The sequence below is a fragment of the Phyllobates terribilis genome, unplaced genomic scaffold, assembly GCF_046119375.1.
Source record: "Phyllobates terribilis strain yellow unplaced genomic scaffold, ASM4611937v1 Scaffold_10__3_contigs__length_209671492, whole genome shotgun sequence".
In the NCBI taxonomy this organism is placed as follows: Eukaryota; Metazoa; Chordata; class Amphibia; order Anura; family Dendrobatidae; genus Phyllobates; species Phyllobates terribilis.
Genome location: NW_027362770.1, coordinates 28,370,251 through 28,382,502, shown reverse-complemented (window position 1 = coordinate 28,382,502; position 12,252 = coordinate 28,370,251). Strand labels below are relative to the sequence as shown.

Genomic DNA, 12,252 nt, shown 5'->3' with positions numbered 1-12,252 from the left:
GATGGGGGTCTCTTACCACGCCCCATCCAACTCATCACCGAATCCATTACTCTGCAGGTGGGAATGCTGCATTCTGAGAGTATCTCCTTTCATGTTCTGCCTGGACTCTCTCACGCCCTCTTGCTAGGTCTACCTTGGCTCCAGAGACATGCACCCGTGCTTGACTGGCAGACCGGAGAGGTCCTTCGCTGGGGACAGGACTGCCATAAGACCTGTCTGGTTCCCGTCCATCCCGTCCGTCCTTCTCCTACCCCAGCTAATCTACCTGGACGACATCTTGGTCTTCTCTCCGGATCTCCAGACTCACCGGAGGGACGTTCGTCAGGTCCTGCTCAGGCTCACGCAGAATCACCTCTTCGCTAAATACGAGAAGTGCCTCTTTGAGCAGACCTCGCTTCCGTTTTTGGGCTACATTATTTCTCAGACCGGCCTACGAATGGATCCAGAGAAACTGTCTGCCATCGAGAAATGGCCTCGACCGGAGGGGTTGAAGGCCATTCAGCGGTTCCTGGGCTTCGCCAACTACTACCGCCTCTTCATACCACACTTCTCTTCCCGGACTGCCCCAATTTCCGCGCTCACCCGTAAGGGTACTAATCCCAAAGAGTGGCCGCCCGAAGCAGAGGAGGCCTTTCTTTCCTTAAAACAGGCCTTCTCTTCCGCCCCGGTGCTGCATCGCCCGGACGGCAACAAGCAGTTCTTCCTGGAAGTTGACGCCTCCTCCTCTGGAGCCGGAGCGGTACTTACTCAAAAATCATCTTCCGGGAGGATGGTAACTTGCGGCTTCTTCTCTAAACTCTTCTCCTCCTCAGAGCGCAATTATTCCATAGGAGACCGAGAGTTATTGGCCATCAAACTGGCATTGGAGGAGTGGCGTTACCTGCTCGAGGGGGCTCTTCACCCGGTAATAATTTACACTGACCACAAGAACTTGGCTTACCTCCAGCATGCCCAGAGACTTAACCCGCGCCAAGCCCGGTGGTCCTTGTTTTTTGCTCGCTTTGATTTTGTTCTTCATTTTCGCCCGGCTGACAAAAACGTCAAGGCGGACGCCTTGTCTCGATCCTTTCTGGTGTCTGATCTCGAGGAAGATCCGAAACACATCATCGATCCCGCCAGAGTAATGCAGGTGGCTCCCGTGAGTCTAAATCGTCTCCCTCCCGGAAAGACGTTCGTATCAGTACCTGATCGGGAGAAGATCCTTCACTGGGGTCACTCGTCTAAACTGGCTGGCCATGCCGGTCAGAAAAAGACCCTCCAGCTTATTACCCGGCACTACTGGTGGCCTACCCTGCACAAGGACGTAATAGACTTTGTTTCTTCCTGTGTGTCCTGCGCCCGCAACAAGGTTCCGAGACATCTGCCAGCCGGTCGCCTTCTTCCGCTTTCTGTACCTGCTGCCCCCTGGCAGCATATAGCAATGGACTTTATAACTGACCTCCCAGTCTCTGCCGGTTGTACGGTCATTTGGGTGGTCGCTGACCGCTTCTCCAAGATGGCTCATTTCGTTCCCCTGCCAGGCCTCCCGTCTGCACCCGAGCTAGTTAAAGACTTTATTCGTCACATCTTTCGTCTTCATGGCCTGCCCCTCCACATCGTGTCGGATCGTGGGGTACAGTTCACCTCACGCTTCTGGAGAGCCACTTGTAAACTGCTAGACGTCACCCTGGACTTCTCTTCCGCTTACCACCCACAGTCCAATGGTCAAGTGGAGCGGATCAATCAGAACCTGACCAGTTACCTCCGGCACTTCGTTAATGCCCATCATTCAGACTGGGTGGATCTCCTACCATGGGCCGAGTTCTCTTATAACAATCACGAGAGCGAATCCTCCTCCAAATCCCCGTTTTTTGTAGTCTTCGGTCAGCATCCTCGGATTCCTTTTCCTGTCTCCACCTCTGTGGACAACCCGGCTGCGGAATCTCTCGTTAGCAAATTTTCCTCCATTTGGGAGAGTACCCGATCCGCACTCCTTCAGTCGTCCGAACGGATGAAAAGACACGCTGACAAAAAACGCCTGGATCCTCCACAATTTCGTCCTGGAGATAAAGTCTGGCTCTCATCTAAATATGTCCGACTCAAGATACCTTCTTACAAGTTAGGGCCTCGGTTCATCGGTCCTCTGGAGGTCATCAGTCAGATCAACCCGGTGGCCTATAAATTGAAACTCCCGGCCAACTTACGGATCCCTAACTCCTTCCATGTATCTCTCCTCAAACCTGTGGTACTTAACTCTTTTTCCAAGTCTACAGGTACGCCTCCTGCTCCGGTTTCTGCTGAGGACGAGTTTGAGGTAGAGAACATTCTTGCCACCAAAAGGGTAAGAGGAAAGACCTTTTTTCTAGTAGATTGTAAGGGGTTTGGTCCTGAGGAGAGAACGTGGGAGCCCCGGGAGAACATCCATGCCCCTCTTATCCTTGCTAAATTTCTGTCTGGCCTAAAAAAGGGGGGGCCTAAAGGGGGGGTACTGTAGCGCCGGCGTCCCTGCCCTCTGCTAGGCAGGGACGCTGTTCCCCTCACCTCTCTGCTCCGTGCCCGGCGTCCTCCTCCCGCTCTGCTGGCAGCGCGCGCTCCTTCCCGGCCACTGTGCTTAGGGCGCGCGCGCTCTCCCTCCCTCTTAAAGGGGCCGCGCGCGCCGTCCTAAGGACTCCCCGGCCAATGGCCGGAGGACTTCACCATATATAAGGCACCTCCTCCAAAATGGAGGTGCCCGAGCAATGTTGTTGCACTGTTCACTACTCTGCTTCAGCCCTCAGGTCCCGTTGCCAGTTACCTGCCAGATACCTGCCAGATTCCTGTCAGCTTGCTGTCTTATTCCTGCCTGATATTCTGCTACCTGCCTGCTAGCCTGAGGTCCGACGGTCTGCCTTACAACTCCTGTCAGTCTGTCTAAGGACCAGCTTGCCCGCTCACCTGGGAGCGCACATCAGCTACCTGGCTGCTTGCCTGAGGTCCGACGGTCTGCCTTCCAACTCCTGTCAGTCTGTCTATGGACCAGCTTGCCCGCTCACCTGGGAGCGCACATCTGCTACCTGCCTGCTAGCCTACCTGGAGGCTCCGCCGTCACGTGCTGTGACCACCTGCCTGTCCAGTGACTCCTGCCCGCTCACCTGGGAGCGCTCATCTGCTGCCTGTCTCCTAGCCTACCTGGAGGCTCTGCCGTCACGTGCTGTGACCACCCGCCTGTCCAGAGACTTCTGCCCGCTCACCTGGGAGCGCTCATCTGCCGCCTGTCTGTTGGTCTTCCTGGAGGCTCCGCCGTCACATGCCGTGACCACCCGTTTATCCAGAGACTCTCGCCTGCTCACCTGGGAGCTCACGTCTACCATCAGCCGCCACAGGTCGTACCAACCCTTTACCCAGAGACTGCCCCGGTCACTTGCCGTGACCATCTGCCCGTTCATCCAGAGACTGCCCCGGTCACTTGCCGTGACCATCTGCCCGTTCATCCAGAGACTGCCCCAGTCACTTGCCGTGACCATCTGCCCGTTCATCCAGAGACTGCCCTGGTCACTTCCCGTGACCTCCTGCCCGTTCTTCCAGAGACTGTCCCGGTCATCTGCTGTGACTGCCTGCCTGGTCGCCACCCGCTCCCTTACAAGGACCGCCCCCTTGTATAGTAGCTCAGAGGTTCCGCCTCCCAGACCCGTTACACCTCCAATACCTGAAATATACCTGAGATGATTTAGTGAATCCTGCTTTGAGCAGGGGGTTGGACCAGATGACCCAGGAGGTCCCTTCCAACTCTACCATTCTATGATTCTATGAAATAATAGGTCTGATGGGAAGGGGAAAAATTAATGAACATGCAGTTTGTCCACAGGCGTCACACTTGCTTCCTGGGGATCTTGCCCGCACCTCCAGCCACCACCTGTGCTAGATCGGATCACTTGGCTGCTTAACGATGTAGTCACTGGAATGCTTCTCATTTAAATTTTCAACTGGTTTATTAAAACAGTCTTCATAAACCAGTCCAAACAAAAGAAATAGACATACTCAAGTCTTCTTGACTTAAACAAACTAGCAGTCACTATAGTCCTTATAACTGCGGGGCTCACCCGCACAGGAAACAGGATTCAGCTCTGTTTACCAAGAGCCCAGCTCTGGAGGTCAGCTCCCCTCCAGAGTACACAGAATTATCATTAAAGGGGTTGTCCACTACTAGGACAACCCCTTTTTGATCTAAATGTTTGGCCCCGATAAAATAAAAAAGCTTATACCTGCCTCCCATGCCGGCGCCATTCCAGCGGTGTCGGCACTTGCGTTCCCAGGGCTCTTGTGCCGTTGTTATGACACACAAGCCCGGCGCCCAATGAGCGCTAGCATCACTGTCCCCGGTGCGGTGGCCACACGGCTTCAAAACTGTATTAACCTGTAGATGAACCCAATATCCGCAGATTGTTTTTTTTCACATGACAGGTTCCCTTTAACCTTTATATAGTTATTTGTAGCTGTTTCTCACTGCTCACTGGCATAGCTCATAGCCGTTATGTTCATTTTAATCTCATTAGGCTTCAAGTACTATTAAAGGATTATTGCCCCCCCCCCCACCAAAAAAAAAAGTTATTTCCTGTCCATTGTATGGGGGATTACTTGCAGATCGGTGCGGGTCCAAATGCTGGGACCATCAGCAATCCTGAGATCAAAGCCCCCAGAACGTGATTCTGCAGCGCTGTTCTTGGTATTCCAGAGAATTGACCTCATGTCCTCTAGATAATTTGGGGTTTGGTAAATTAACCCTTTAAGTATGTTAAGTAAATTTATTTTAAAAAAGGATGGAAACAGAGTGACACAAGCCAATCCAGTATTTTCACTGATTACAATGGTATTAAAAAAAAGAGAGCTTGTAAACGGACATCAAAAGTTATCCTCTAGACATAAATTATCCCATATAAACTGATGTACTGGCCAGGCGTAGAAGATAAGAAAAGTTGGACCTTTATCTTCATTCAATACCTAATGAATTAATATTCTTGAAAATGAATACTGAAAACATGTAACCGTCCTCCGAACTTGACCCTGTGCGACATTGCCATACATGTACCGCAGAAGTGCGCACTGCTCATATGGAGTGGGCTCAGGAGCAGGTCCCGCTAAATATTGCACCTGAGAGTACCTGCTGTGATCAGAACAGCTACAATCGCAACCGTTTAACCTCTAAAATGCCATTGTCAAGCATGACAGTGACATTTTTAAAAGTTTAAAATATGCGATCAAGTTATCACAGATTCAAGTCTCCTAAAGTGACTAAAAATGTAAACAAAATCCAAAAAAAGTTTTTTAAAAATATAACAAAAACATTATATAAATATTTTTTTATATCACCTCCATTTTCTTGAAATGGAATCAGAGAAATGCAAAAAATAAAAGTCATATTCGGTATTGCTGCTTACACAATTACCTAGATGAGTAAAATATCAAAATATTCTGTATAGTGAATACATAAGTAAAACAAGTAAAAATGACAGTTGATTTTTATATTTATATATATATATATATATATATATATATATATATATATATATTATTCTTCAAATCTGTGGATAGTGTTATTAGATGCATAAATCCATGAGTCACTGAGAATGTAACAAATGTTGGGAACTGATGAAAATGGTGCACAGAACATGACAAATTTGGCGCGATTTGCTTGGTATATTACATTCTTTTTTCTATCTTGCAATGCCCCACGCCTAACATAAATATACAGCAATATTTTGTATTAAAAATGTTCCATATTTTACAATATATCTCAGCCATGCACTTTTTCTAGGCACTTGGCAAAGGAAGATGAAGAAGGTGTCTGAAAACATTTCAGCCCATATGTTTAGTCGGTGACCTGTACAGAACAAGTATTGTGTCTACATAATGATAATTTTAGCACATTTTAAATTAAAAAAATTCTTAGTGTCCCATATTTCTGAACAGTTTATTTTTTAGCTCAATTTTTTGCCATTTTTCTTGTACAGTATTCCTGAAAATATTTCATAGTTACAAATAGGCAGCAAAAAACAGCGGCAGAAATGCTTCTTGTTAACATAAAGTCATATGCATCAGAAAAGATAGTGCTGAAACTTTGATCAGTGGACTAAGGACTGGGGATAAAGTGTTGAATTGCATGCATCATGAATTCATTTGTATGTTGTGTGTGTGTGTGTATATATATATATATATATATATATATATATATATATATATATATATATATATATATATATATATACAGGGTGGTCCAAAAGTAGGTGGACAGAAAGTGTAATAAGGTTATGAAGGTTATGGAAGAGTCACAGGAGATACGTATCTCTAAATTCTAATAAATTAAGTTGTTCCCCAGTTACAGCAACAGCCTAATTCAAATGACCTTTATTTCCAACAAGATGGGGCCCCTCCACATTATTCAAGAGTAGTCCGCGAGTATCTTGATGAAACATTTCCTAATAAATGGATTGGCCGAAGAGGCCCACTTGATTGGCCGGCACGTTCACCAGACTTGACCCCAATGGATTTTTTCTTTTGGGGAGTACTCAAGGACAAAGTTTATAGTCTAAAACCAAAAAGTGTCAGTGATTTGAAAAATTACATAAGAGATGCATTTCAAGAAATTAATACCCAAAGAGACTTGTGCAAAAAAGTTTGTCGAAGCGTAAGAGGCGACTTCAAAGCTGTGCAAATTGTAATGGAAAACAGTTTACGTACCTGCGTTGATAAAATCTAAGGGCTTTTGTATTATTGTTCAGAATAAAATGTAATTGTCAATGTTATGCTTGTGTTAGTAAATATAATTTTATATATAAATCAAAATAAATGTTATTATTTTCTGGCCACCTACTTTTGGACCACCCAGTATATTCCAATTATATTGAATTTCTAAAGCTAAAATAGCAATAGTGGGCCACTTACCCCCGTTATTTCACTCGCCATTGTTGCAAATTTTTCAGAGAGGAGATGATCACTGCAGCCCAGCCTGTGGCTATTATAAGGTTCTGTTACAGATATTTAAACATTTTAGGAGGAACATAACACTTCTCATTTGCATAAGTGTTTATTCCACTAAGCAACCAGTGTGTTCAGTGCTGTGGAAAGTCCCTTCTGTACAGGAATTTACAATGTCAGGGCCCTGCATAAGTGTAGTTTATTCAGTACTTCTCTGTCATCACCCCTCTACACCCTTTCATTGATTTCTGATATAAATAATCTATTTAACACATACGATGGCATAGATTCTGGTGAATTACTGTAGGTCCAAGCAATTTGATCACTCTGCCTATTTACATTGGTAAAATGTTTAAGGCTTTGTTCACACGGTAGTTTATAAAAGAGGAGACATAAAAAATGTTTCCTTTTATATGAAGGTTTTAAGCACAAAGTCTGTGTAGTGTAAATCCATAATACATTGCCATTGATATATGTGGGTCTACATTGTACCTTCATGAGCCACCAATTTTATATGGGAGCACATGGATAAAAAAACAGGGGTATCACTTAGAGGGAGGGAGTGCAATGCCTGAGGAAATCCAACGGCCCATTTATGAACTATGGGGACTCTATTTGCAGCTGTTCTAGGTCAATGAATGTTGCAATGCCATTTGTCTACTCCCGAGAAAAATGATGCAAAAAACCTGTACTGTGCGAGCAAGCACATTTGTATTTGTGGAATATGTGCTGTAGTGCAGCAGTATTCACACAGTGCAGTAATAAGTTGAACTTTTCTTGGGTCACTGCCTTAACTGTCTTTATTGTCCAAACTCGAAACTTAAAGGCAAATGGTATCCTTCAGATCGCAGCCAGGTCATCAAAACAGTCCGTGTCTAAACCTTTGCCGTGGGCGACTGCACTGCCATGCCACTGTGGATGCGTCAGTTACGTTGCATCCTCAGGCCTGTGTTCAGCCTTCACACAGGCTTTCAGTGCAGTGCTTCCTACTCTGCTTCTAGCAATCCCAACACTGACACACCCAAACCTTTGCTGCAGGTTTTGAAATGAAAGCTGTGGCCATGAGCCACTTGTAAGATCTGGGTTGGAGGGAGTGATCCGCCCCTCTACCATCCTGTAGATCACTCCAAAAATAAAAGCCCATGCCGAGTGTAACATACCTGGCGGAGTCCTTGCATAGTGGTCCATCTCCCACTGTGCAAGAGCGTGCACTTGATCTCCAGTCCAGTCTGCTAGCCTGGCTTCCCTCCATGCTGTCTGCTTGCCTCTGTGTCTGCTGCTTAAGGGCGGCGCCCGATCACTTCCTGTTTCTTGTACCTGCTGCGGGCACACCCCTTGTGCGTCCTCAGCCTATTGCTGTCACCTGGTATTTAACCCAGCTGCTCCAATGAATCCCTGCCTGAGCATTGTGTTTCATTCCGTGTGCTCTTTCACTCTGAATGTGCCAGGTCCTTTTCTGTGTTTGCTTGCCTGCCTTTCCTGGAGGCTGTATTTCCAGGCCTGTCTGAACACGCTCCTTGCCTGTTCGTTCCGCCTTCTAGGGGCCGCATACCTAGACCCGCTCCTGTATCTTGTCTGTCCTGTGTGAACACGCTCCTAGCCTGTTCCTCCCGCCTTCTAGGGGCTGTATACCTAGACCCGCTCCTGTATCTTGCTACTGTGTCTGTTCTTGTCTGTATACTCTTCTAGCCTGTTTCTCTATGTCCGTACCTTTCCTTTTTCTGCAGAGTCTGAACTTGTACCTAACTCCTGCTCGTTGTCACTGTACTTCCGTTTGTGAGTTTGTGGTCCTCTCGCTACTTCACTGTAAGTACCCTGTGGGTATCTGGTTCTGCCTTTCCTTTCCTGCCTGTTCCGTGTGTACAGAGCCCTGTCCCCCCTGCTCTGCCTTGCTCACCGCTCCGGTGGTTCTAGCCTGCTCTGCCTTGCTCACAGCTCCGGCGGTTGTAGCCTGCTCTGCCTTGCTCGCCGCTCCGGCGGTTCTAGCCTGCTCTGCCTTGCTCACCGCTCCGGCGGTTCTAGCCTTCTCTGCCTTTGCTCACCGCTCCGGCGGTTCTAGCCTGCTCTGCCTTGCTCACCGCTCCGGTGGTTCTAGCCTGCTCTGCCTTGCTCACCGCTCCGGCGGTTCTAGCCTGCTCTGCCTTGCTCGCCGCTCCGGCGGTTCTAGCCTGCTCTGCCTTGCTCACCGCTCCGGCGGTTCTAGCCTACTCTGCCTTTGCTCACCGCTCCGGCGGTTCTAGCCCGCTCTTACCCTTTGTTCGCTGCTCCGGCAGTCTCGCTCCGCTCTTACCCTTTGCGCACTGCTCCGGCAGTCTTGCTCCGCTCTGACCCTTTGCTCACTGCTCCGGCAGTCTTGCTCCGCTCTGACCCTTTGCTCACTGCTCCGGCAGTCTTGCTCCGCTCTGACCCTTTGCTCACTGCTCCGCCAGTCTTGCTCCGCTCTGACCCTTTGCTCACTGCTCCGCCAGTCTTGCTCCGCTCTGACCCTTTGCTCACTGCTCCGCCAGTCTTGCTCCGCTCTGACCCTTTGCTCACTGCTCCGGCAATCTTGCTCCACTCTGACCCTTTGCTCACTGCTCTGGCAGTCTTGCTCCGCTCTGACCCTTTGTTCACTGCTCCGGCAGTCTCGCTCCGCTCTGACCCTTTGCTCACTGCTCCGGCAGTCTTGCTCCGCTCTGACCCTTTGCTCACTGCTCCGGCAGTCTCGCTCTGCTCTGACCCTTTGCTCACTGCTCCGGCAGTCTCGCTCTGCTCTGACTACTCTTGCTCACCGTTCCAGGCGGCCTCATCCTGCTCTACTCTTGCTCACCGCTCCAGGCGGCCTCGTCCTGCTCTACTCTTGCTCACCGCTCCAGGCGGCCTCGTCCTGCTCTACTCTTGCTCACCGCTCCAGGCGGCCTCGTCTTGCCCGGCTCTCGCTCACCTCTCTGGACAGCCTCACTCTGCTGTGTTTGTCCGCCACATCTGTGGTTCTGTTCCTGAGTCCCAGTGTGTACTGGGTCCTATCCCGCCTGTGTTCCAACCTGCTAGTGCCTCCCTGTCTGCACTCTAGCCGTGCTTGCCTGTACCCCCCTGCCTGCATACCCGCCTGCCTGCATACCAGTTGTGCCTGCCTATACCCACCAGTCTGTGTGCCAGCCTAACCTGTCTGTTCCTGTATTCCCCTGTGTGGGTCAACAGCCGTGTCCGGGGTCTGTCCTGGAGTAGCACCTGGTCCCTCTGCTCGGTTCCTCCTTGGTGCACTGGCGTCGTATGCCGTCGTGCGACCCTGGTCGGATCGGGTGAATACCTAGTTACGCCCCTCCAGGCATTCACTCTCCGGCACGGTCCAGTGGAATCACACGCACACGCCGCTCAGCCCGGGCGTGTGCATTACACCGAGTTTTCTTAAATCCGACTAAGTCAAACAGCTTGTCCAATTCCAAACGTACTTTTATTTTGCACTGCAACCACAGCTGTGTCTGTGATTGCAATGCACTCCAGAGGGTTCAATAATCCTCTATGCACATCCTGCCGGATACATACCGTCCCTCGCATATAACCCCCCCCCCACTGTCTCACATATCCCCCCTCTGTTCAAACTTGTGGAGTTGAACACCTGTCACCATACAGGGTGCCCGGGACAGGGCATCCGCATTTCACTGTGACTTCCCAGCTCAATGTTTCACCGAAAAACTAAAATTTTGCTGTGACAGGAACCATCTGGTGACCTGAGCATTTCTCTCCTTGGCATTTCTCATCCAGACCAGGGGTGAATGGTCCGTAACCAAACGAAACTGTCACCCGAACAAATAATAGTGTAGGGACTGTTAGAACCCACCTGTTAGTTTTTACTATGTTGTGTTTTGCGGTCACATGACCATCTGCCTATATATTCCAGCTCCGCCCTTCTGGCTTTGTTGGACTTCAGTGTTGTTTGACTGTTTTGCTAGCCTGGTGCTTCGGTGCCTATCTCTGTCAGTTTGCTTGGTCCTCTTGGACCTCTAGTACTTTTTGTCAGTTTGTCTTTTGTGTTCTACAACAATTTCTGTTTAGGAGGTGTCCCATTTTTGTCCCATTCCTTAGTTCTTTTAGGGACCCCTCCCTTATATCTATAGGTCTTCGTTCAGACTAACCGAGGACGAAGGCGGGTCTGTTCACTAGGAACAGGCAGCCCGCTACATCGTAGGGATTCAGCTTAGTCTTACTGTAGGGACAGCTTTCCCCTATCTTTCCTGAGTTCTTGTTGCAGATCATAACACGGACTCCAAGGCCCACTTAATGGCCAAGCACTCCTTCTCCACTACGCAATAATTTTTCTCTACCGGGGTAAGTTTCCTGCTCAAGTAGGTGACCGGATGTTCCTTTCCGTTCACCTCTTGCGACAGAACCGCTCCTAGGTCTACCTCAGAGGCATCCGTTTGTACTATAAAGGCTATGTTCACACACGTTGGGTTTTTCAGCATATTTTGCTGCAGATTTTATGCAAATTTTCAGCTGCGTTTTGTAGTACTAGCAAAGTCTATGAGAAACCAGAATTCTCTGCTCACACATCTTGATTTATTTTTTTTTTCTGCGTATTTTGTGCCTTGGTTGGGTTTTTGGAAAATAGAGCATGTCACTTCTTTCAGTATTTTTTCACCCATAGGAAGTAATGGGTGGTGAAAAAACGCTGAAAAAACACACCAAAAAACGCATGGTAAATTATTTTAGTGTTTTTGATGGCAAAATAGAATGGGGTTCTTTTTTTTCACAGAAGTTTATGTACATGCATGAATAGAGACAGAAGGACAGTGAAAAAAAAACGCTGAAACAACGCAGTAAAACCTGCGTTTTTGATGCAGCTGATTTTCTGCCAGAGAACAGTTTTGCTGCAGATTTCTGATGTAAAAAAATCACAACATGTGGGAACATAGCCTAAATCCTTTCTTGAAGTTGGGGCTGCTGAGGACAGGCTGTCCGCACAATGGCAACTTCATGGATTGGAACGCTTCCTCCGCCTGAGGGTTCCACCGAACCACGACCGACTTCTTTCCCTTTAAGAGATCGGTCAGGGGTGCCGATCTCCCAGCAAAATTAGGTATAAACTGTCAGTAATACCTAATAATGCTGAGGAACACTCTCATCTGTTTAGTGGTCAAAGGCCGGGGCCAGTTTTGAATGGCCTCAATCTTGTTTATTTGGGGTTTGATAACCCCGCAGCCAATCACGTACCCCAAGTACCAGGCTTGGTCAAGACCTATTGCACATTTTTTTGGGTTCGCTGTCAAGCCTGCGGCTCTGAGCGAATCCACTACAGCTTGTATCTGGGACAAGTGGATATGCCAATCTGTACTAAAGATG

At 48.4% G+C, this 12,252-nt stretch overlaps 1 long non-coding RNA gene across 1 annotated transcript in view; it reads right to left on the bottom strand.

The window, feature by feature from the left end:
* The window catches only part of LOC141164120 (uncharacterized), a 66,145-nt gene extending 59,151 nt beyond the window's left edge, over nt 1-6,994 (bottom strand). The window contains exon 1 of the long non-coding RNA XR_012250834.1: nt 6,898-6,994. This is a non-coding gene — a long non-coding RNA (uncharacterized lncRNA). The remainder of the gene's footprint in view (nt 1-6,897) is intronic.
* Nucleotides 6,995-12,252: the final 5,258 nt, after the last annotated feature.